At 39.3% G+C, this 27,417-nt stretch overlaps 1 protein-coding gene and 1 long non-coding RNA gene across 5 annotated transcripts in view; both read right to left on the bottom strand.

Annotated features, from left to right (window-relative positions):
• The window catches only part of SPIDR (scaffold protein involved in DNA repair), a 209,261-nt gene that overhangs the window by 160,589 nt on the left and 21,255 nt on the right, over positions 1 to 27,417 (bottom strand). The window lies entirely within an intron of this gene.
• LOC129202452 (uncharacterized) lies at positions 14,778 to 17,645 on the bottom strand. Its single transcript, XR_008575703.1, has 2 exons — positions 16,515 to 17,645; positions 14,778 to 14,981 (listed from the first exon to the last, which is right to left on the bottom strand). It is a non-coding gene; the product is annotated as an uncharacterized LOC129202452 (long non-coding RNA).

The raw sequence follows: 27,417 nt of genomic DNA on the forward strand, positions 1-27,417 counted from the left end.
TAATTGCCCTCTCATAACAGCTTTCAAGATGGGTGGAAACTGATGGTATTAACAAACATACGCAGTGAACTGAGGCAACTATCCTGCCACCTCTCCTTTTATACAGTCTTTCTTTCTGCTAAGCAATGCTGCATTTGCACTACTAGTACTCTTTGCAAAGGGATTCAAACACAGCAAACTTCTACCCCAAGGAGTTAGTTACAGGTTGCAAGGAGATTTTATATCTTGCATGGTACTCTCCAAAAAACAGAGCGAGCAGAAAAGCCACTGGATTTGCTACAATGAATATTCACAAACATAAATCACCAGTGCAGTATGTCAAAGGCCCAGGCTATGCTAATGAACGCTTGAAGCTAACTCCACCAGAAGCTGGCTTGCAGGATTATAAGGAGTAAGGTAAAGGTAAAATAAAAAAGTTTTCCCTTAATTAATCAACACAAAATTAATTCAAGCATTGTGCGCACAGATAGTACAGGATATTATTCAGCTCTATAAAGATAATTAAAGATATAAAAGATTTAAAGCTCAAAGTTCTCCTCAAAGCTTTGTGTTTTCTGAAGCTTTAACCAAAGCACTGAAGTCCATGCCAAACATTTTCCTAGTATCTTGAGAAATAATTTGGTTCTTGGTAAGCTAGCTACTTTCACTCTAGAGAGATAAAATTCAGATATACCCTCACACAAGAAACTTAATGTTCAAGTGCAGAGCGAGGCGTGTGCTGCTCCGTGGGTGACACCAAGCTTTCTTCTCACAGAATAACCACAGGAACAGCACGCAAAACGTACAAGATTAGGTAGCAGTGCGTGGGCAGAGATAACCGTATGACAAAAAAGAACAACAATGAAAGACATAAATCACTAATAAGATATTTTTGGACTTGCAAGCCCAAACTGACACAGCAGATTAACTGAAATTTTGTACCTGGAACAACCACCCAGTGTTATTACAGAGACAGCACATATTTGAAATGGATCTCAGATAAGGCCTAGTTGTTTAGCTAAGTACAGCATTCCTCCTCAGTACATGTGCTCAGACCATCTGATCTGTCCTAAATATTTATCAGTGTTGTTGGTTCAGCGCACTAGGAAATGACATGCCCTGCTCCACGCACATTAGCACTTTGTGGCTGCCATTACAGGAAACAGAGCCGTACGCTCCTTAAGGGCACAAGAATGGCCACCTTGAGCATCTCTCTGGGATTCTGCAAGAGCAGCTACCACTGAGCTGTCAAAGGGTCTGCTTCCTTCTCCCTGCTAAACTTCAGCAACATCTCCCTTCATATGGACATGGGAACGAATTTTTGCTATCTCCTAGATGCCACCACCCCTAGGCTGGAATGCAGTAGTTACTAGCACGCAGAAAATCATTTATGCCAAGTAGCAAAGAAGAATGCTGTATCTACTTGAATATGCAGAAGTGTAGGCAGCGACACTGTAATTATTCAAAGCAGAATTTGGTCACAGATTGCACCCTCATCTCCTCTTAATGGTGTTTTGAGACCTTTAAACAAGTGGTTAGGACTTCTCTTCTATGACTAATTAAACAGGATTCATTGCATCCAGCAGCCCAGTGTTTCTTATCATAAAGGAAACTGATTCACAATTATCTCTGGAGGGAGGAGGCCAGCTACTAAACCTTAAGCACCACTGCTTACATTGCTGGGCTTCCCTTTGGGTAGCTCCTGCGGAAGTTTGCCCAGAGAAGTTGTGGAGGCCCCATCCCTGGAAGTGTTCAAGGTCAGGTTGGATGGGGCTTTGGGCAACGTGGTCTAGTGGAGGATGTCCCTGCCCATGGCAGGGGGGTTGGAACTAGATGATCTTTAAGGTCCCTTCCAACCCAAACCATTCTGTGGTTCTAAGTCTTATCCATGTTTGACCCCATTTATTCTGCAAACTCCGTCAAAAATTACAGCTGCATTAACTACTGTCTTAAAAGGTTATTCCAAGTATGATTCAATGCAAAGTAAAAATACCAATAGCTGTTACAAAATAAAAAGCAAATGGGGCTGTTTCAGAGATGCTTTCATGGACCGAAGGAGTTGAAAGGGCTTTGATGTAACTCTGCAGAAATTAATGGAACGATATGGCTGCTGTTGAGTCTGACAGGCAGTTAGCCTCTGATGCTGGGCTTCCTGCAGGATTTCACACCTTTTACTGGTTTCAGGAGGGTGACACAGACAGGATAACTCACTCTCTAACTTCAAAGAGGAAGTTGAAGTACAGTACACAAGACCACAAAATGGTGTTTTATATCACACATGAAATAACAATTAACAAAATAAATAACTTGTATCATCATTTATCAGCTCCCGTATCTTGTGTAGATCATACTGCCTTGAAGTGGAAAATGAGGTGGTGATTAGGATTACATGCAGTATGTTTGGTCGTGCATTCTTTTTTTGTGAGGGACAAGTGCATGTTTTTGTTTGGTTTGAGCTCACTCACATGTAATCCTGTACACATAGACCATTGGCAGGCAGTATCCTACACACAACACTAATTGTTTCAGAAAACAAGGATGGAAAAAAATAGTATTAGAATAAGATTTTGCACACACACGCAAAACTAATAAAAAAAATCAACACGAATCTGATCTTTGAAAGAAAAACTTTGGAGGCAGAGCGATTTAAATCACAACAAAATGGACATTTTATAGACCTAATGAAAATATGGTATTTTAGCAACTTCTTTTTTTTTTTTAAAGCTAGGTAAAGAATACACAAGTGGCAAGGAAGATGAAATCAAAGCCGTAACTTCTAATCCTGAGCAGAAACCTCAGCTTTTACAAGGCAAACAGGTTTAGCAGGCTATACCTCTGGAGACAGATCCACAAGCTGTTCCAGCTTGCCTCTCCCAGAACAGGTTGTTCTAAAGCATGGATCGGCCGACCGAAACAGGTGAGGCTTTCTTCTCTGCCCAAGTGCGTTTTTATACAAAATAAGTCAGTAAAGCAAGAGGTGCTGCATATATTTCTAAGAGTACTCTTTAGATGTAGAATTAAATAGCAATTCTGAAGGTAAGACGGAACAAAATGGCTGTCTGCCAGGCACAAGGGTAGGAAAGAATAGTAGGGGACAGTGAGCTTTAAGGTACAAAATGGACATGAAACAGAAGTTTACCCAACAGCAGTTAAGCGATACTGATTTGTACCATATAGACTGTAAGGACACCCTGCTGCAATCTTGGCATCTGGAGTGTTTATGCTGCACCTCCTAAAAGCGTCATTTTAGTAGTTTAATGAAGCTTTAATATTAAGAAGTCAATCTATCACTTCCTAATGTTTTGCATTACCACTGATCTCTCCATCCGTGATCAGAGTAATAGTCAACTTCTAATAGAATCCACAATGCTAAAAAATGTCAATACAGACAACCTACAAGTGCTTTTTCTGCTTTGTCTAATCTTTTTTCTTCCATCATACAAGAACATCTTCAGTTTCTCCCAGGGAAAATGACTGGCTGTTAAAGACAATTTGGACCAATTTATGCACGCTGTTAGCCAACGTTACTTTCAAGCAAATTACTGTAACCCTTGCTCTCCATTCCTTCCCTAAAAAAAGAGGGGAGGGGGGAGACGCCACTTCACGTGTTGCATCTTGCAAACTATTCAGGGACAGAACCAGGTCTCCTCTCATGCAACTGCGTATTATCCCACGCAGTTGAGCTCTCATCTTGATAAGGATCCTCCAGATGACAGAGACCCAGGTTTTCAAATATAAATACCTGACTCTGATAGGGCACACAGATAATTACATCATTTCGCACAGAAGCCTCAACATTATGCACTGAAGTTTAAGCACACAAGAAAACTGTAGTCAGCTTATAATACCACTTAAACAGGGTTTAGTTCTGGACACAGAAATAGGTACTTTCATGTTTCCAAGGAACAGATGTTATCACATGGTTTGATAACCCACTTTCACATTCTTTGTTTATAGTTATTCACTCTGTTTCATTTATTAAAGTTAGTGGATTCAGGCCATGAAACCTCAGTTTTATTGTCTCTATTTTAGGTGATGCTATGGTAATCATCCAGGTTAAAGCCTGGATGTAACAAGAGGACTCAACTGAAAGGCATGATTAAAAGCCAAATTATTATTTATGAGCTAAATCCTAAAGCACCTAGACTGAACACCTGCAGGATTCAGTAGGAACTGTTAAGGTAGGAAACACATTTCCATCTTCAAACAACTCTTTTGTTTTATTCCAAGCCTTCAGAAAGAACAAATACTTGTAATGAGAGGTAGTTTCTTTTTACTAGACAAACAGATAAAACTGTGCAAAAATGACAAGTTTTCAGCACTAAGCACTTCTATAGCTCCCAAAAGTTTGTGAAGTTTTTTTACTCCAAATAGATCATTTGGTCTAAATAAAGTAAATCTTTCCTTATAAAATTGCTTCTCTCATATCTTTAGCCTATACAGTTATGAATAACAATCCTGCAAGCTTTTTAAAAAATTCTTTCTAAAAAAGAAACAATGAGAAAATACCTCTCACAATAATGTCACTGTTTAAACTGAACAGGGAACAGTCAAAGACTTCAAAACATCTTTCATATTATGGATTCTCTTTCAAAAAGTAGGTGATAACTGCAAGCATGTTGTTTTTGAGATGAAAGGAAGCAATTCCAGAATAACTAACTAAATGAGAGATTGCACACAGATATTCAGTGAAGAACAAATTATGCACACTGACTTCTCATCTTTGGTTGATCTGCCTGCAGTTTCCTGTGAAACCCCTTAGAAAAGCACTTATCAAAAAAGGAAAAAAAAAAAAAGAAAGAGAGAGAGGAAACACAACTGGCACAGTGTGGTATAACACACAAATGCAATACAGGCATCATTTCTGCAACAATGCTCAGCACTTAGTGGAAATTTTTTTGTTCATAATTTCCACAGATGTACACACACACCTCTTGAAATTCAGACTCTGTGCTTCCAGCTCCAGCAGTGCCGGCGTTCTGAGCTACAGCACTGGCAGCTTAAGGAGATACCAGGCTGCCGGGCAGCGCATTACATTCATTTTCTTCTACTCCCACTCACTCCACATTCTTCTCACTTGACTGTTCTCCCCTTTGCCCCATTTATTGCTTCACAGCGCCTGCAGTACTGCCCCCAAAGCCTAAAATAGTCGCTTCATTTCTTCCCTCCTCTTCATTTCTAACTTCTTCCGACCCTTTCCCTCCTCTCCAGAAGTCCTTCCACAGCCTATCTTTTCTAGAACGTTGTTTCATGGTTTTGCACTGTTAAATCTGTTTTAAACAGCAAACATTTTAGGGCAGGAAATGTCTTACCACGTCTGAAATACTGTGTTAGTGATCATCACTACAGTACACATACACATACAATAGCACCACCTTCACCTAAGCTGATTTTTAGCGATGATGAGAGCACCTATATACAGACTGAAGAAAAAGAAGACCCATTTAATTGCTTTTCCAAGTAAGCCAAAGAATGCCAAACAAGAAAACTAGTTAAAAAAATACATTAAATGTACTCTGCTAAAATTAATTCTGCTTGGAGAAAGAACAAAGAAAAAGGAGCCCAACGCTAAGTTTATAGATTTTCTTTTAGATCATGTGTCTAAACTTTGGAGGAGCAGAAGGAAAATAAAGTAACCACCAATTGAGGAAGGCATTGTACTTGAAAATTGTAATTTTGTTATAAATACACATTTTATAGAGAGATTCAGAGGTGCTAACTGCTGCAATACTGACTTTTTAAGTTTAACACATTTGGTTGTGCTGATTGTTCACAGCACATGAGAAGATTTCAAAGTGAAGACCAATTAAAACTCCTTTGAGATCTCGATTAGAACAAAAACACGTGTGTGCTGTAATATATGCATGTTACATTACAGTGGCATGATTGCCATAATATGGTTGTAACATACATTACAGGACACACTGAGACAATCACAGATATTTAAACCTTTTATTAGTAAATAAGCATACCACATAAACATACCAGGAAAAACACACTTGAAATGTCCCAGTAAGGCAGTAATCAAATACAATCCTTGAACAATTACACTCAATGGACTGCAAGTCTCCAAGAACTGGGTAGCAACTGGCATGCAGACCGTGCAAAGAGCCCTGAAATACAAACATCAGTAATTTGTACTAAGCAATTCCTTATAAGGATTATAAAGCTTGCATAAAGTAAGAAGATTAAAAATAATTAAGATAGTGCTTCTCAATTACAGGCAAAGAGAAGAAGACCCTCAGTGCATGTCTGCACACTTCAACAAGCAATAGTTGACTGGTTTCTACAACAGTCACCAATATCTTTTGGCTTCATGCCTCCACTATCTCAAACCAGATCAAGAGATTGTGATGGCTCAATTTCACTTCCATTCTTAAATCAATGCTTGCTTTACTTCACAAAGAACGGGTGAAAAATCAGGTAGAACTGACATTTTCTTTTCAATTAGGTTAGCACATGTCAATGTATATTTACACATGGAAAATGCAACCTCTGCAAGATTCAGGGTGTCATCGTCCCCCTTTTCTTTTTTCAAAAGTATACGAGAAGCTGACAAGATAATGCTAAAATAATACAAGTTAATTCAGCTTCTAAGAGCATCCAAAAATAAAATATGTCCTTCAAGATATTATTAAACATTCTCTGCTTATTTTCCTCATCCCAAAGTAAAAATACTCATGTGATATTTGTCCTTCACACTGAACCCTGCAGCTAGCAGGATTTTAAAAAAGTGTTGCAAATCTTTTCTTCTTGAACTTGTCAGTGACTTCTTAGCATCCTGATCAAAAACTTAGATGTTAGGTATGAAGCAACTGAAAATACAGTGCAACTTGCAATTTCCTGAAATGTTTGGGGCCAAAGTTTGTTCTCAAAGTAAATGGACGAAAAATATTTTTCATTAAACAGTAGTTAATTCTCAAACACCAGCAGCTGGAGGTCTTGCTCTGGGAGCTGTGCTCAGCACTGAGAAGCTGGGGTGGAGGGAAAGGAAAAAGCTGAGCTGAGAAAGGAGATCAGTTTATCTATATTGCTGTTTGAATGATTTAAACTCCAACTCATATAGTATTTTCTTTTCAGTGCATAGGACAGTAACTACACAGATCTATCAATGTGTTATAACTCTCCTCAAATGAGGGGAGCTAAAGCTAAAGCAAGTTTTTAGACAACAGCAGAATGGCAGGTACCATGTCTTTTTCTAGAGTTAATTCATTAAAAGCACACTAATTTTAAATATTATTAAAATAAAGCAAAAAATTCAGTCAGTTAAGAAAATTCAGAATAAAAACAAATGCAGCTGTGTCATAAAATGGTGCAAGATGATTTAGTCCAGGCATAGAGGAGAATATAACTTCAGGATTCAGACAAGAATTTGAATCTTCTTGTAGAAAAGAATGTTGCTCAGTATTAAACTCCTCTGTCAAAATAATGTAAAAATACACTTACAAGTGCATCATTTAAACCCTTGGTTTCCAAAACGCTGACTTAAGATTTCCGCTGGAGCTACTGCAATTCAGAGCATTAATATAACTATAACACATACCAAGACTTCAGGATAAAAATCCTTTTGACATGTTTATTGACATCTACTACAGCCAAATTTACACTTGGAAATCTTAGACATTTTAAATGCATTTTCCCCCAAAATTGCCAAAAGCAAACGGATTCCGTTATATACTAATCACTTAGCAGGGAGGAGGAGCTGAGTTTCTACATCAAAAGTTGACCGTTTGTGTCAATTTGCAAGAGCACCAAACAAGTGGGTTTGGCTTTTTTTCCCTTCCATTCTGCTATTAACAAAAGTCCTGGAAAATTGCATCATTATAGCCAAAATATAAGTATTATTATTCCTGGAATGCACTTACAGAAAGAATGCAAAGTCTACCCTATGCAAAATAGCAGAAATATACAATTATATTTAGACTACCCAATGAGACAACCACTTCTTAAGGAAAAAGCACTCAAGAAATCGAAAATTCACTTGAACAAGTCACCCACACTCTCAAACACTGCATTGAAAAAAATGCATGGGTATATGCACACATCCCACTACATCCCAAACATAAGCATTTACATTTATTTGTTTAGATTTAAACAAATCTGTTGCTTTCCATTTAGGAAATGTCACATACTTTTCTCCCCAGTTTTAGGTTTGTCTTCGTGTATTTTTATACACCTATAATTAAGCCCCTAGCTTGTTCTGCCTAAACTATGGGGACTCTGGCTATGAAGGGGTTCCTGAATTCACTCTGCTTTTGCAGAATAGCAACTTCGGTTATCTTCACTGACTTCTTCTATGTAAGGCTGTAAAATTTCAACATAAATTTTACTAAGCAGAAAAGGAAGAACAGCATACATAGAAAGCAGATGCATGTACCTACACATCCACTCCTCCTTGCCCCAAAAGTGAACTCCACATCACTCCACAACCCACTACACATGCATACATACTCTGGAATTTGGTTTCAAATAAAAAAAAAAATATTTGCAGGACTTTCATGGCAGCTAACTTCACATTTGAAGGATTACAGAAACATACCGCACAAAAATAGGGAGCAAAAGCAGAGATGCTTTCTTATACTCAAAACCTCAAAACTTAAGGCCAATATCCCAAGCAGTTCTATAGTTTCAAATGATGCTATACTGATAAACTAGGACTTTGATGACATTAAACCAATGCCTTATTTATGTCCTGAACAGCAAGTATGGAAGTCCAGGAAAAACCAAAGCAGATCAGAAAAGCCCTTCCATTTCATCTGACAACCGTTTCAAAAGCACCGTGTAGGGAGAGGATCCAGAAAGCATAATATAAATCAAGTTTTCTATGAAAGCAACACCACTGGATTTATGTGCATGGGTTTTCTAGATATGATAATACTATCACATATCACAGCAAAAACTGGGTACACAAATGCAGCCTCTCTATGATATAACCCTGGCAGAAACAAGTACAAGATGTCTAAAGCAGTTTGACAGACAACATATAAAACCACCCTGGTGGAAGCAGAGGAATGCTATTTGCTGTAGATGGCAATCACCACTAAAAGAGTTTGCTCATGACTGATGAAGTAAAATTGAACCAGAAGATTTCTAGGGAGAGAGCACAACCCAGAACTTACCAAAAAAATGCTCTTGGGAGAAATCTGGGGAATTCCCTGTTTCAGACACAGAAGAGGAAACCATAGCTGTAATGGGAAACCAAGGATCTACTTCAAAAAGCACATGATGCTTATGAAGCACTGCCTGAACACATGAACCTTCACAGTAAAATGTGATCTAGTGGTGTTAAGCACAGGACTGAGTCAGAAAGCCTGACATTTAAGACTGGATCTAACATCAGTTCCTGTGGTTTGGGGAGACGCTATTTAAGACAACATTTTCACAAGTGACTCTCAACTGTATCTGGCAGCTTGGCTCTCAAGCTTATTTTGCACAGGTGCTAGACACCAGCTCCTATGTAAAAGCACTGAGCACCACTAAGGCTTAGCATCCAGGGGCGAAGGAAGCAGAACTGCAAAACATCTGCATCTGAATTTAGCATAAGCAGACATTCAAATTTAAAAGATTTTTGAAAGTCCTCACTTAACTGTTTAACTCTTCAAAATAGAAGACTACTGATAATTCTGATAACTTCAGCAAGACTGCAAAAGAAAAAACTGTTAAAAGTGTTCTATGCACGTCAATATATAAGGTTATCTTCAGCTATAAAACCTAAGACTCAGATTCCAAAAGGCACTTTGATGGCATTTAGACATTAAAGTCCAAGAGGTCAGTCACAAAATCTTCCACTGCTGTCCCCAAAGTCTCCTGATGAACCCAGCTTTTTCAGCACCTAGTACCTAAAGTTTCTTTAAGCACTGCTTCTGGACATACCCAGAAGCAATGCAACTCTGTGGGCTTGTGGTTTATATCACATTTAAGCCTGTGAGTACAAAGCTGGTACTTCTGTACCTAAGCCTGTTTATGGGCTTGATTCAGCAGATGTGGGTTTATGCTCTGCTGAGATTGCCACTCACAGCATGCTGTATGCATTGCTTGCATTGAAAAGCACATCCACAACAGTAAACACATCACTCTTCTCTAACAATCCAGACTTTCCAGTCTAAGCAGCAAGAAACCCGAAATGTAGCAAGACAATCTTTAGCTTAAGAGAGTTTAAATCCCTCCCTCTCAGGAAAGCACTCAACCCACGAAACAAAGCAATGAGGAGGTCATTTCTATCTCTCCCTCAAAGGCTGGGCCACTGTGGAAAAAACCACGAGAGTTAAAGGGTCTTTAAGAGCTCCAGTCCCTGCTCCACATCAAACCAGCATTAGATAAAATGCAGGAACACCAGGGAGCTTAAGCATTCCTTGGTCAGAAGACAGTAGCTGGGAGTCCTGGTATTTAGCACTTAAGCTCTTCTGCTCATTGTATACAGAACACAGGCATCTACATCTAAGTTTAATGGCTATTTTGCAGGCCAGGACTTAGGTTCTTGTAGTTCTGGCATGATGATCAGCTGCACCGCAAAAATCTGTATCTGCCTCTAAATATGCTGCAGCATTTTTTGGAAATCCACACAACTCCCAAAAGGCAAATCTCCCAAAGTCAGTGCTGATCACAGCAAATGTGCCACAATTCAGTTCTCTTTAGCTGCTAACCAGATTTCAATTACTGCAGTTTGGAATTTTACAATGACGCTGCATGACCAAGCACAATTTAATTGGATTTACATTTGCTAGTTGAGTTCCTATCCACCTCTATACTTCCTCAATTCATGCAGTGCAGAAATTCAAGCTGTGAAGACAACAGTGGATTTTGCAATGCATTCAGGACTTAAAAAAAAAAGTAAATTCAAATACATCAAAGTGGTCAGATAAGTTAGTACTCAATAGGAAGTTGTTTCTCGAAAGGAAATTGCAAATATCAGTCAAAGAGGAAGATGGAGAGTTAGAATTAACTAACTGTTCCAAAAACTTCAGAAAGCAGGAAGGGTTTGTGAAGGTTGCATGAAGAAACTTCATGCAACCACATAAACAAATTCAGTTTAGGACTATGTAAATAGCTAAAGAACCTGTCTCCAATTAATAAAAAAAACCCCACAATCAAAACACAACAAACAAAAAACTCTCATCAAGTTGCACGTATTTCTGAAAGGACATAACAGATATCCTTGCAGTTGTCACATTCAGACCTATTTATTGACCAATTGGACAGGCTAGATGCAGATGCTTAAAACTGGCTAATACAAAGACATTTATATTACGTATCTTCTCAGTTATGGAACATGCAACAAATGTATTTAAAAACAGAACACTTCCTTTATGTTGTTGAAGTTTTCCCTATCACTCAACTTTCTGGCATTCAAATATCTAGCCTTCTCTGAAGATCAGGGATTATTTTAAGGCACATTCAGCCAGCAGCAAAGCAACTGGTATTGTGATTTGGCCAATTAATCCATTTAGCTTAACCTACAGTTATATCCAGTGCTCACATAGCCACAAGCACGCTAAGGGTAATAGGCTGGACAGATCTTCAGTCTATCCTACATAGCCATTCTTACATCATATCAGAAAACATTTCTCTGCAGCTGGGGAAGAGGTGCATGCTTGTAGGGTCATTTAACACAAGCGTTAGATAAAAAAAGGTACTGACTAAAGACTATGTTCTCTAGTACCTGGCCAGCAAAAGCGACTGACTTTGCCTTTCATGCCCCAAAACACTGACTGTAACTATATATATATATATATACAGTATTGACAAAACCTTTCCAATTATCTTGTTACTGTACCTGAATGTAACTGAGAATATGCCCAGTTCACAGCCATAGCTTTTGCTGCAATACCATGATAGTGTGGGCTTAGCATGATTACATCATACATGTTATTTTGGCAGTCAGGCAGCAGCAGCTCCACCAACTGTGCTCAAGGCCAAACCATCAACAGTTGTGCTGAATGCAGTTGTCTGCACATTTTTACAAAGGCTGTCCCATTTATTACATTTGTTTTAATCTACTGCCCTTATCTTAGTGCTGTACCAACATCCCTATGCAATGTTTGTATACCCAGTAAGTTGTGACAAAACATGCAGTAACAGGCAACAAAATCTAGCCTGGTCACAATCATTTTGCAAACATGATGCTCAAAATTTTTCACTCCTGATGGAGTAAAATAGACCATGCATAATTAAGCCTGAAAACTCGTCAGATGCGCGTGTCTTGGAACCACAGAGCTACTCACTTCTGATCTCTGGGCCTTTTGGTGCGTAATCAGTTGCTATGGCACAACCCTAAGCTCTTTCTAACCTTCTCAAATAGTATTGCCAGACATTTTCAGTTCTTCTCCCAACAATATTTAACCTCTTAGCCCAAAACTAGCCTACATTAGTTTCAGAGATGGCAACAAAAATGAACTCTGTGTGCCACCTTGTGAAATCCACTCATCTGGCTCCATTTGACAGAACTGCCCTTCTTCTGTTGTCCCTTCTTCTCCACTGTGTGACATCTGCCCTTTCCTTTCCTCCTCTATTCATACTCTTTGCACAAAAAAAGATGTTAAAATAAACATATCAGGCAAAACATGAAGCAAAGCAGAAGTAAATATTGGAAGTAATTATTTCAACTAGAGCAAAAGTTTTCTTTTAGAAATAGCTGATAGCATAATTAAGGTCTTCAAGAAATAGCACTTATTAGGCTTTATTAAAATCATAGGGGTGGAGTGTGTAAATTACAAACCTGCTATGTTAGTTGCTATTTTTAGTTAGCTGTTATTTTTTCTTATTTTGAAGATGAAACCCAGTATGCCAGAAATTAGAGACCCACATTTAGCTTGCATAAAATGGGATAGACAATAGTTGAGCTGGATCTTGGAGGAGCTGTGAGGACAAGTTCACCTAGCTCATTGTTTAGAGGAGGAGAGGCTTTCTGGAGGCCATGCCTCTGAACCATGCATTGAACAAGTTGCTTTCCACACCTATAAGCTCCTCGAAAGCTTCAGTACCCTGTGTTGTACTAAAAACTTCTCCCTGCATCTTCAGAGCCACATCCACCTCCAAACACAAGACAACAAGAAATCTATTGAATGTTGGCAAAATGATGATCAGAGACAGTAAGAAGAGAAACACAGCAGTGTCCCTGCAGATTTACAGGCAGAAAAAGGAATTTGCAGTAACATCTCCCTCTCTTCTCTGCCCTCACCACCACCCCCAAAAGTAAACCGTGCAGCCATGTACACTCCTGCACAGTGGCTTTAATATGCTGAGTGATTAAAGGTGACGATGATGACTACAGGCCATACTATGCATCTTTAGAGGCTTTTCAATTCAACAGTGAGGGGCCAAATAGGGCTACTGTGTATCTAAAATATTTTACTCTGATTAAAGGTGTAATTATATAGTTAGTCATAATAGCTGCCATACTTTAAAAGAAACCCACCTCTCCTTCAGGGGAAGGGAAGGAAATTATGCTACTTTATTCATCCACACACACTCTCAGTTAAATTCAAATACAACATGTGGACTAGATAAATACAGTGACACACAGCCACAAACACTTAGTAATCCAAGATAGAACAAGGAGATGAATCTTTTAACCTATAATCTTCGCAAAGGGAAACTAAATCTTATGATTAAGAGTCCTGTCATATCTGCAGAAGTATCAGTGGAGGCTGTGTTTTCTTCTCAACTGTCATAAGAAATTCATGCTGGTTTTAAGGCCTAAATATGAGCAAGGACACTGCAAACATGAGGTCTGACACAGAGCTTAAGAGATTTACTTGTTTATACAGTTAGCGCATAACGTCTATGGATATCCACATATATGTTGCACAGAGGGGTAGGCTGGCACTAAGAATTTTATTCAGCACAAACAAAACAGAAATCTTTTCCTTCTGTTCTCACTCTGTTTTCAGCCCTGCAACAGATTTACTCCATTATTGTTACTTTCAGCAAATCATCACTCCAGGTCCACAGGTATAATGTTTTTTGTCTAGGAGGGGTTTCCTTGGCTTAGGTCACCTTTCACAGAAAAGTAGTTGATCTCAAATAGCCACTACTATTGATTTATAAGATGAGGGAAGGTAATTTACATATATAGCTATACCTGCTATACCTTTTAAACTAACACTTCTGGTTACACAGGAGAGAGGGTGAAAAAGGAAATACACAATAGACAAGCTTTAGTTTTGCACCAGTTTTTTACTGACACTCAAAGTCCACATTGAACACCACTGAAGCCACTTAGAGAACCTTCCCCAGCGAGCACTGCCTGGAGACCTTCCAGGAGGTTCAGTTTCCTGAGGAGACAAACTCAGACACAACACAGACCTAGTTCACTTGAAACTGAAGGAGGGGACGCAGGGTCTACGCAACATCTTGATCCACAGCAGTCCCAGCCCCCAAACCGAACGTCAGAACCAGGTTGGATAGAGGACACGTCACATTTCAAGGGAAAAAGAAAGGGGAAGGGTGGGAGATGCAGGAGAAAAAAAAAAATCATCATCCTTGCCGATAAAGTTTCCAGTTATCTGCACAGACACTTGTACACTCTCTGGAAACTCTCCTTCTGCAATAAAATATTTAGAGCATTTGATGTGCATTCAACAGCTCCAAACAAAACTACTGAGTTTTACTGCTTAACCTTCCTCCTCTCCCCCTGTTTTTGTTTCAGCATTGGTGTTAGAATTTTGAAATATTCTCTAGCTCAACAACTGAACATACATTCCCCATACTAATCGCTTGATGAGGGAGAAGGCTGACCAGGACCCAGTCGAGGCACCACATTCCACATCATTTGTTAGATAACAGAAGTATAAATCATCTTTGTACGTGCACAGTTTTTAATCACCATCCTTTGCCCAACATAACTCAGTGGTCAAGTCCCAAGAACAATTTTATGAGTCCTGTCATCTCCATTTTTTTCCAAGCATTCTTTCAAGTGATCCCGTAGTTCCATTGCTGCTCCTCCCTTAAGATATATTTCCGTATCTTTTAAAACACTCTGCTATTCTTGAGGTTGTTACACACTTGATAATAGAGGGAAGAAAACATCGTTGAAAATATACAAGAAAATTTTATCTTGTAGCAACAGAACTATACAAGAATAACAAAATTACAGATCAAGATACACTATAAAGCAATAAAATTACAAAACACCATATACAATAGTTTTATGGGAAAGAAGGATGGGAAAAAATTCTTTTCCAGATTTCACACCACTTCCTTCCCCCCCCACACACACACCCAATTTGGGTGAGGTAGGAAGCGAAAGAGTTTTTTTGTTTCTTTCAATTTTGCCCTGAAACATACTTTAAGTAATTGCAAGTGAGTGACACCTAGTGATGAACACAAATCTGATCATCCTCTACTCTCCCACACGGAGAAGATAAGCCAGCAAGCACCGACAGGTAACTCAGGAGTGGGTGTTGAATCATGGGAACCTGACACTACGATGTTTCTCTCCCTTAAAAGCCAAACATCAAGTGAGCCAAGACCTAGTTGGTGCACAACTAAAAAGGAAAAAAAATTAAAATGGCTAATGTGTCCAAGTAAGAGACAGTTAAAACAGGTCTAAATCATGACCTGTAATTTCACTTCTCCATTCTCTTTAAAACTAATCACCTCTCTCTAGAAACATCAAGTTTTCCCAGAGATCTCATTCCTAATTAAAAATAATATATCCCAGGAGCAAACGGGAAGAATGGGTTTCTCATCAAATACTAAAATATCAACAGTTGTCTTAGAGACCACTTAGCGATGTCTCTGGTGTTATAACTCCTATCCTGTTGTAAGGATTTTATTAGCTTGTCAAAGACTCTTATTTTGCCAGTAGTTCCAAAATTATTGCTCACAGAGCAGTTACTGGAAGTGAAGGGGAGGGGATCTAGTGTGATTTGTGGTAGGGTTACAGGAAGGAAAAGTATGCTACTATGCAAAGTAGCAACAACACAGTCCCCTGAAAGGGAAGCTGGAATAAAGAGACCAAGAAAACTGGTCTGACTTTTCAACACCATGACATGGGACAATCCGGTACACGGGAAGCTCACCCTGAAGAAGAGATTTCTTTACTTAATGCATTTCTAAGAGCAGTCCAAAGCTCCAAGGCCAAGAGAGCAAAATGCAAAATCCTGTAGGAAAGGGAAGTGATTAACCTAGCACAGCCATTGCCACTTTCACACACTATGTGCCATTTCATCTATTTTTGTCATTTCATCATATTTTGTCACTGGAACCTCAGGAGTGGCTCCTGCTTTAAAGACACAAAGTATATACCATGATTAAAAGCCATCACAAGGACAGGAATAAAAATAATTAAAAAAAAAATCAGTGGGCAGAGAAAGGAAAACAAACACATGCTACAACTTGCAGACCTTGTTCTGCTCAGTAACCCATGGCCATCTCCTTTTCTCTCCTCACAGATTCATGTGAGGTTGGACTTTTTTTTTTTTTTTTTTAATAATCCTTCTGCAAACATGAAAGAAAATTCAAAAGCCCTGTGAAATTTAAAGCCCTGAAAGCCCCAAGTTCTTCAGGAAAACTAACGCAACAGAGCCACCTACCATGCGAAAGCAGGACTGACGGGGCTCAGGCAGCAAAAGCCACCACTGAAACTTATTTGAATGAACTTGACCCAGGTTGGCGGTTGGCCAGCACCCTACGTCACCCCGTGACTTAACAGAACACAGTGTTCTTGGCACATGCACAAAAATGTGTTGAAATCCACACTGGAGAGAGAGGAAAAAAAAGTCAGTGTATGTTTCAAATTAATAAAGGAAAATGGTAATGAAAAGGTAATAAAATGCAGAGGCGGCATTAGATATTTTAAAATGCATCCGCTGCATTTTTTTCCCCAATTTATTCATATCGTTTGGTGTTCCCTCACGTACCAGAAGCTTGGCACAGTGGCAGTTCTCCCCAGGACGAGCTCTTCCCTGTCCAAATCCCATCCCACGCGCTCTCCCTCTCACCTCTCCCCATGCCCTACCTGGAAAATTCCAGTGCAGCGCTCAGCCAGGCAGCGAGGGCAGACACCGGCTGCTGCACCGGGGCTGCCCCTGACTCACTTCCTCGCCCAGCCCTCACGCAGAGGCGACACGGTGGGCGCCTCATGCAATACTTCTATAGGGGATGATCGATTATATAGTTATGTCATTCACAAACGGATTATGCTAACGCTCTGTACGAGATGAAAAGCAAACAAGTAGAAGGGGCACAGGCAAAATGAACTTAATGAACCATGAACTTGATGTACTTCTTCCATACATCATATGGCTATTACCTCCCTTTTCCACATTTCCTCTCTCTGGGACTGCCCCTCTTTCTCTCCAAAGCCTAGCCTCCAGTCCCTTTTCCTCCTGTCTGTCACCCCTTCTCTCTCTGATGTCCTATCCTCCTCTTCAGAGACTGATCAAGACATTTGACACCCACAGGTGCAGGATCAAAACCAGCTCACAGATACCCAAGAGGGTTTTCCCTAATCACCTATGCAGGGCCCATACCTGCCACCTGCAACCCCACCAGTGTCCTGACGGCACAAGTCTCCAGCAACACCTTCCAGCCAGGCCATCAGCCACAATGACAGGAAGATGGATCCAGTTTCATCCTCATTACCTTCTGCACACACATCCTCAGCCAAGCGTGCAGGCTATGCGGTTAGAGGGTCATTCAGGAGACGGTAAGGCAAATGTGCTCCCTACCTTGGACAGCCCACTGAAGCTGCTTCCACCATTTCAGTGCAGACCTGGAAAGCTACATCAGTTAATAGCTGATCCAGCGTTCCACCACCCTACATCCATTGGCTGAAAGACAACAACATTTTTGCCTAGTTATTGATTCTCTAACAAGACACACAACACATGCATATGGGAGACGATCCACGTCTCTGGACAGTCCTTCCAACATCAGGAGCCTGTGTTATATGTGAAAGTTGCACTGATTATTTTTCACCTTGACTATTACACACTGCAAGCTACTATTATGACTATAGAAATAAACTATCTGCTAACCAAAGAGACAATAAAACTTGCATGGGAAGCAATTAGGCCCTTTTAGTAGTCCCTGTTTAGTATCACAGAAAATCCTTTCAAAAGCCCTTTTCTTCCAACCAGAACCCTGCTTATGCCTTTCAAATTAAAATAGTATTAACTCCAATACTATAACAGCAGGGAAAATAAGTCTCCTTTAACACCCCAAGGATGAAAAAAAAAAAAAAAAAGAAAAAGAGAAAGAAGTCACGTTTGATGTTTCACGGATATATTTTTTGATGATCAAAATGCATTTTCTCAGGAACTGCATCCTAAAGTAAAAAAAAAAATCTAGAAAGATACGAAAAATAAAATTCTTACACCGCTTTCTTTTGCCTCTGTGTGGGATACACCAAGGACACATTCACATATGGAAAAAATCTGACAAACGTTGATCAGGACAAAGTAGAGAATAAGACTACTTGAAGAATGCATAATTTAAAAGCTCTCTATAAACAATTAATGATCATTTGACAGAACCAAGTATAAGTGAAAATTTTCACAGAGCAAGAGAAACAACAGTGGAGATGATAATTTCTAATCTCGTTTCTATGGTCATGCTCCAGATCAAGGAGGGCACCTAAATAAGTAGCAGAGATAAAGAGTTAGATAGGTTATAGGAAGAAAAGGCATTCAAATAAAAAATACAGATTGCCGATGACACAGATGACAGGGAATTCATATCAAGACATGTAAATTTCCAACGACATGCCTTGACTTGATAGGTTATCTTTAAAATTCCCTACGGAAGGGGCAGTTCATATTTATTTAACAAAGCTGTGCTGGCATTCACACCACATGCATCTAATGTCAAAGCAGTTACCTGCCCATTCTCCTCCAAGCACTGACAGAAACACTACTCCTGCAGCAGAGATGGGAGGAATATTTTCACAGAAGATGGAAGCTCTTCAGTAGTCTCATGTTTACAAAGGAGTTTACTGGGTTGTCAAGGAGAAAAAAAAACCCCACGGTGATCCCCATACACCATACTTTGAATACACACAATTAAATTTGTCACAAAATTACAGATGAGTTCACCACCAAACTTTGAAAGCCTGCCCCAGTACCCTCGCCTCTCTCTTAATTGGGCTTGGCAAGGAGCACCAAGATACTGTTAAAGTCTGAAAGTTTGCTCGAGAACCAGATCCACAGGTTAGAGAAGTTTTCTCGAGCCGCTCCCAGCTGGCTAGTGGGCAAACCACAGGGAGACTGCCAGAGCCTCCAAGGAGGGCAAAGTTGAGGGCAGGATGTGACACACTTACCACAATCATGCAGACTACTTGTCTTCCTAACACGCAGCATGGCTTACAGCCTCCAAGCAAACACACGGGACTAGTAGCTCAAATAGGGTGAGATTAATTTTTTATTGTATTGTTAAAGTATGTATTCAATAAGATCATTTGTTCTTAGGCCCTTCAAGACGGTGAATGGGATGTTTAAAAAAAAAAAAAAAAGAGTTGGGATCTCTTACATTTAAAAGATAAAGCAATGAGTCCTCACTTTTTGTAGCTGAACACAAAAGCCAGCAAGGACTGTGCTTCATTGCCCTTCCTCTAAACCACCTCATCTCTCTGTAACATAAGTATTTCAGTTTGTCAAGTCCTGGAATATTTTCATTTGTGGTTTAGGGAATTTCAAGTGGTTGGATGCAATTAGCTGCACCAGGACCAAAACCAAAGTAACACATTCCCTGACTTTAGGACATACTGTTTGAATTAAAACTTTCAATTACAGCATGTTATGTTTTTATTTAACATACAAAAGAAAACCCCACCTATCCAACAATAATTTTAATGGTAAAGGCCCATTTTCAAAGCACAGTTGAATCCTGAGCCATGAATGCATCTCTAACCATCTTCAACTGCATACATATGAAAGCAACCACAGCAGCACACAACTACAGTTACTTACATAGCTGCCAGGTAGGAAAAACAACCTAGGTGAGAGGAATACTTTTATTTTCTTAAATACAACACCATTTGTCAATTTAAAAGAAGGAAGATTACACCAGATGGGTCACCCTCCTTGAAGTGTAAACAAGACTCAGATACTGAAGAACAGCAATACCTTGTAGCTCCGTTAACGTGCCAAGTTATTAATTTGAGAGTTGGGTCGTTTGCTAATAAAGCAAAGAGCATTTACTGGACATGTCAGTAATGTTGCAGAACCTGACAACTGAACACATTTGCCTACTCTCTCCTCCCCCATTTTTAAACATAGTTAAAATATCCGTCTAGAGGGTCAGAGAAAAGAATCTAGGACAGATCCATAACACGAGTGAGCTGTAAGTGCAGAAGCAATGTAAAAACATGACTTCAGAGGAGCAGGAAGTGCAATAGCGCAAGAGATAATCATGTCCATAGGTGAGTAAAACCAGGATAATGCCAGAATTAGGTTATAGTTGCATTTGAGCTTCTGGAATATTCAAAGTCGAAGCATTTTAATTCTACTGCTGTTTTATAACACCTGATCTGTCAGTCCTCATAACAGTTTGGTCTGGAAATTACTTACTATGAGACGAAAAGCACAGAAAAATAGGTGAAAGGAAAATATGTCTAGCTACCTGTGAGGCAACACAACAGGACTTACGTGATCTGTGGTTACAATAAATGCAGACAGAGGCAGACAAATTGCACCTATTTGACTGTGCATACAAAACTCAAGACCTTTTAATTTATTAAATATAAGTTATTACTGTTTGCAAAGAAGGAGATTATGTTCATTGCCAGCTACGTATGGGAACATATTTCCAGATATTTGTTTTTATTTTTACCAATATCAGCTTAGGGTTGGGGGTGTGTTTTCTTTTTCCAAAGCTAGTGCTGATTGATATATTTTTCTGAAAACAAATGCACACACTTGTAGTACTGACCACATTTTAACTACAGTAACAATATCATACAACCCATCAGGCTTCTGGATTCTACAGTTTCACAATGTTAAAAAAGACTTGTACTCACATCTTATTTAAATAAAATTTCAAGTCTGTTTCTTCAGTCTTAATTTCATTCTCACTTTTTGTTAATTCCTTTATATCCATAACTATCACCTTCTTCACTTTAGTTTTATGCTTCCATTTCATTATGCACTAGTTTGCCTTAGTTTGTCCTCTGTGTGGTTTTTAAGAGTTTTAGCAAGTATTGATTTTCCGCAGTACAATTTTTTCTCTTTACAACACTACATAGTTAAGCTCACAAAACCAAACAAAAGAATTCCTTTCTAACTTTTCCCAGCATTGTTTGTTTATATTTCTATGCATACAATTAGTCTAGTTTTATCTAGTAAAAATTAAAGCATTATTCTTTTTAGAAACTGAACATACTGGGACTAATGCCTGCGAGGGAGATTGAGGCACAAGGTAAAGTTTCAGTTTCACTAAATAGAACTAACCCATCACATTCGTGCTGCATTTTAGATGTAAACAGCAAACCAGAACTTCCTTTTGCTTTAATCCTATAAACATTGGCATAATGCCATATAAGATAACATGCTAACCAGACTCTAGAAGACGAGGACTTAAACGCACAATAAAGCAGCAATTAAAAAATTGTGGAGATCAAGGAAACAAAGTAAGAACAGCAAGAACAAGTCAGGCCAGAGACGTGTTGAACTCAGCATCCTATCTGGGACAGTGACCTATATGAGATGCATAAAGCAAAGAAGTACAAAGCAAGTGAATACTTCTTCCCTGATACACTCCTCCACAGGGAAGTGATTTGCAACTCCAGAAATTCCCAAGGGAGCATCATTTGACTTAGTAGCTTAATGGATTTTTTCCCCAGAAAAAAACCTGTCCAATTACTTTTAAACCAAACTCTGCAGAAGCATGGTAATATTGTACAACTTCTTAACATTTTTAATGTCAGTAAACAAAATAATTGGGAGGGACCACGGGTGGGTCACCAGCCACAGGTTTCCAATCCAGTTATTGTGCTGTATTTTTGCTGCAACACCTAAAGAAGCCTCAGAAAAGTTAAGGAGTGTTATGCTGAGACCTGTACCAAAAAATGCAAAAAGAAATGGCAACCTCTGTTTAATGACTTTGTGCCAGCTAAAGAGCCTGAGCAATGAAGCACATTTTTAAAAAGTCATAGTGCTGGAGGAAAAAATACATTGAAAGATTCTTTTCCTGCAGTTAAACTCTGCGATACTACCATCACTTGGGGATCTCTTTCAGAACATTTCATTCATCCATTCCAGTTCATTCCAGTTCAGGAAAACACATAAGCTACATTATCATCCTTTTTTCCTCTTTTTAAAAGCCGAGCACAGCGCTGCTAACAAGCAGATGGAGAATTTTTATGATCTACTGGCTACAAATCTCATAAAAATTAAATCCATTTGCTGTTCTTCCATTTAAAATATGCATGGTAACAAAGCAACAGAAATTAGCATTCAGTGGTCTCTTAAATCATCCCTCTTTGCTCAAAATGTGAAAAGAAACCACCACACATTATATCACCAGTAGTCTTACTTTTTCGGCTCTGTGATGCCGACAAGGATCATGACTGTGTCACAGTCAAATGATTATTGTCTACATTATTACTTCTGACTGTTCAGAGTGTCTGGAGCATGCAAGGCAGATAGAAAACTTCCACCACCACTTTCCAAAATACTTACAAATTAATTGATGGCAATTAAGTAACAGCTGAGTAGCATTAAAAAACATGCAATTCACATGCAGAGAATTTAAAAAGTTTTGTTTCTTCACAATCAAATTTTTGAAGTCATGATCCACAAGTAACTGCTGCATTAAACATACAGAAATACCAACCTGAGGATGCTCAAGGTAGTTGTGAAGTTATGCATACAAGAAAAAATTACGTGGAGTACTTTGTAATAATATAGTACAACTCCCCCCCCCCCTTAAATCTCAATGTCATTCTTGTCTTCAAAAAGTGACTTGTACCGCACAAGTGTGCCAAAGTTATGTTGCCTTCCAATACTGTATAAAATCATGTTCTAATTCTCCTTGCCATCATTTCCCCAATTATTTCTTCCACTTATGCCCCAACACAATGAACTATGACGACGTTAACTAACTTAAATACTTATACTCAGCATCCATGATGGGAACTGATGAGATATGTGCAATATGTTTCACTTAGACTCATATACAAAAGTGATGAATTAACTCAGCATCTTCATTATCAAAAGAAGTGATGCATTCACCTTTTTCGGTAATTCTTTTCTAAACATTGAAGAAACCAAAACAGATACTTTCCCAGCCTCAGTTTCTTCTCTGAGCTCATTAGATTTAAGAAGCCATCAATATGTATGGGAACCATTTATCTAAAATTGTAAAGCCATGTAAGAAAAGAATTATCTGCCCAGTTACAACAGACACTTAACAACTATTTCCCTCTACAACTCCTGTGGTTAGTGCTATGTTTTTAAAAATGAAATGCACTCACATAAAATTTAAATATTCTGTGATTGCCTTTCTTTTAAGTAATGTAAGCCACAAATCAAAAATAATGTAAAATCCAGCTCTAATGTTTGCATGGGGAAAAAGAAATGTGGAAAACAAGACTTAAGCACAGCTAAAGGTTAAAAAGTAGATGGGAATAATCACGCTCCTTAATTTTTTTCAGATTTGTTTCTTGTAAAAACATTGGGTTTGTTGTTGTTTAAGCTGACAGTCTTATAATCTGCTGTCTGGCCCACTGCTTTTTTAGGCATATGAGAGTGGCAATTATGTCCTATTTTATTTCCTCGTCCTAAGTTTGTACTAATATTCTAACCCTTTGAAAAGTCTACATAACCTGATATTTTTTAATCCAACCTTCCCCCACAAACTATGTAAGAGAACAATACATCTCTTTCTCTCCTTACTTCCTCCTCCAATAACTACAGGCTGAGGCTGAAGACAAAGTTTCTTAGTGCAAAGAGCTGCCTTGACCGTTCCTTTCTAAACCAGTAAGTAAACACCATACAAAAGCTCTTACATCCTTCCAATACTCCACAAGTATCTTACATTGTAAGAATGATCCCACTGAGTCACGTAAAGGAGGAACACATTAGCCAAAGCTCACCATTGGTGAAGTCTCCCAGTATGGAGCTATATAATCTGGTTTTACAAGCAGCTCTGTAATACTGATACATTACTGTCTGTAATATTGTTAATTCTTTTCTCTGTACATGTTGTCTGCAAAGAACAGAATGAAAGGAAATAAGATGCTTTATCTACAATTGCCACAACAAAAAGGTCCTTTTTCTAATTCTGTCTTAAACACATGACACATTATTAGATTGGGGTATTCATCCCCGCCAAATGCCTGGAGACCATGACCTTAAATTGGTTCAGAAAGAGACTGAGCTAGCTACCGAAGGATGATACTGACAACGTCTCTCAGACTTAATAATCTCAATGCAACTTCTGGCTCAGAGAGCACCTAACTGCAACAGAGATCCTCCTCCCACTGCACAATATTTAACATAACACTCTTCTCCCAGTACTATTATAATTCAGGACCTGAGCCAGGTGAACCTTCAGTATAATAATCCTGTGTCATCAGTTTATGAATAACATGTTATTTATTACTTTAGAGTTATGCACCTGTTTCCAAGTTTAGCCCACACCATCATACACTCATGCATTCCCACACATGCTCCGAAAGGGAGCTGCAGTTACCCTGCTCACTCCAGAAAGAAAGTTCAGTCTTGTGGATTTATACTATTTATTCTTTTTATACAGCAAGTTATATTGTTCTCCCATTCCAAAAGATCCTGAAGTGCTTCAGCATCCTAGGCAAATCACTTTATTACTGGAACATACCAGATTCACAATGAAACTGAGCAACTTTTTTTTTTTTAAATTTCATGATGCTTAAATGTACTTCAACAAATGCATACTGCTTTTCCAATTAGTCATAAAAATGAAAGATTTCAATTAAAAAAATAGAAACAGCAAACTTACCTTTGCATTTCTCCCTCACCCAATCAAGCAAGTTAAAGAAACTTAGCCTGTGAAGCCTGTCACCAGCTCACTCCAGGGAAGCTAGACACTTCTCTAGGCAAGTCTGGCTACAGCCATCACCCTCTACAAAATCTATGGTGTCTCAAAGGCTCCCCTCCATCCCTATGTCTGTTCAGAAAGCTTTATTAAAAACATGACATAAGCATAAACTACACTATGGGAAAAAACACGCTGCAGAAGCCACACAGAGCAGCAGGTGGTAGAAAACTAGAGCTGCAAAGGGTACCCACTGCATTGCACCAAGTGGAGATCCATTTGCAACATCAACTTTTGGTATGTGACTTCTCAATTATTCTGCAGATAAAGCACTGAGGGTGGCAAAGGAAAAAGAACAACATTCATACATGCTGAAAAGCCCACAGCACACAAACCTGGGAATAGCTGTACGGAAATCTACCGAGGATCGTTCTAGCCCCTTACTTTTGTCTCCAACAATGATTAACGTCAGATGTTTAGGGGAAGAGTTTAAAACTGGGCAAACGTGGCAATACTGCCACAGAACAGTCTCCCTGATTCCAGTTTGTGGCTTCAACTAGAGGCAAAATCTTTGTATTTAATCCTTAACAGATTTTTTTCCATGGGTTTGACCAATTAGTTTTGAACCCAAGTGATCTTTCAGCACCCATATCATCCTGTGGCAAGGAGCTTCGCAGCTCATACGGTGGAATGAATAAACTCCTTTTTTTTAACGCTGAATCAACCTGCTCATTTCACTTGATGATCCTTAGCTCTACATGGTACCCTAGTCATTTCATTTACTTCTTCCTATTTGTCATTCATGGGTCTCTTTCATGTCCTCTCCAAAGCGATCTCTTTTTGATGCTGAAGGTTTCTAGTCTACAGAATTTCTTCTCAGGCAGAAAACATCCCATATATCGGACCAGTCTCATCAACTTGCTCTGAAGCTTTCCTAGTTTCACTGCAACTTTTTTTTGTGAATGAGAGGACCAAAGCTACTATCCACAAATACAACTGATGCGCAAACTTAATGGATTTTTTTAAAGCTGCAGTGTTTTTAGCAGTTTTTCAGAGTATTTAAACCCCAACACAAACCTCAACCCTTCTCATCCATGACTAATTTATGTCAGGATGAAGCTGCTCTGCCCATCATGTTTGCCTTCACAAGAAGATAGCTCCAGTCTGTTTTTCTCACTTAGCTTCAGTGGTCCCTTTCCCATGCACTGGAAAGTGTCAAGGTGTCTGCAAAACACCAACAAGTCATTTCCTCTCAGAGAGCCATCAAACTTCCAACAGCCCCACTGGGATTCCTACAAAGGGAGGACAGGGCTTTCCTCCACTGGTATAACAACAAGAAAAATACACATAGGGAAACAAGAGTTGTCATGTGCGGAGCACTGGAGGCTGCCACAACAGCGCTGCACTGGCAAGACACCTGATGGAGGAGCTGCTGCAGTCATCGTTTCTGAAGAGTTGCAACCGGATGACATTATTTAGTGGCACAGAACTAAATAGTTGTATTAGGCAAGACAGAACCAGTGAACTGAGACTGAGCAACGACCAGGTGAGGGTGAACAAGGACAAGTGAGAGCAATAGTGACCGTGCTGGGAAGAGGAGACAGAGTGGGAGAAGGATGACTGGGACTGAGTCAAAAAGTATGCCACTGTGCTGGGACTGAGCAGTGAATCAGTGGCCACATGCAGCACCTTCTTCGTGTGTCCAAGAAGTGGGGATAATACAACTGGGCTGAAGTTACAAGTAGTGGGACAGATATTGTATGAAGCAATAGTTTATGAGCATATTTCCAGAGAGACCGAGGACAAAGACAAAACCACCAAGTAGTCAAGGCTGCTGACCTGGTCTGAAGGCAAATAGCGATATGCTGGGGTGGGGGGGGGGGAGGAAGCATGGGAGCAGGGTTGTATGCAGCTGGCCTATACGTGAGAGTGTACTAACAGATTCCTGCAGAGCAGGCAAAATCCTCTTCAACGTGTTACAGTTATGGAGTTACAGCCCATCACTACAGAGCATCTCCACAGAAAGGGTTAATCAGTCACCAGGGTTATTAGTCTGGAATGTGAGTGTCCTGATAACAAAAGAACTGTAAATCTGAATTGTCATCTACAGATGATTCAGACGTTTGTATAGAAACTGTTTATCACAAAGCAAGAGCAACACAACATGACACAGACCCTGCCAAACTGGATATGAGAGACATTAGGATTTCACCCCACCCCAGTCCCATCTCATTGTCCCCACAAAAGCCAACCCCCCCACCCAACGAAAGTTCCCACCTTCAAAGTTCTTAAGTTTTATTATAAACATTCTCAGTTTTATTCCATTTGTTCTTCCCACATTTACTCCTCTTACCTATCCAACACACTTCCACATTGCAATGGGAGCCAGGAACAAATGTCCTGTTCCTCATACCTTACCACCAAACGGCATTCTTTCCAAGCAAAATATACAGTGGCATGACTTTAAAAAGTGCACAAAACAAA

Source organism: Grus americana, chromosome 2 (assembly GCF_028858705.1).
Source record: "Grus americana isolate bGruAme1 chromosome 2, bGruAme1.mat, whole genome shotgun sequence".
Taxonomy (NCBI): domain Eukaryota; kingdom Metazoa; phylum Chordata; class Aves; order Gruiformes; family Gruidae; genus Grus; species Grus americana.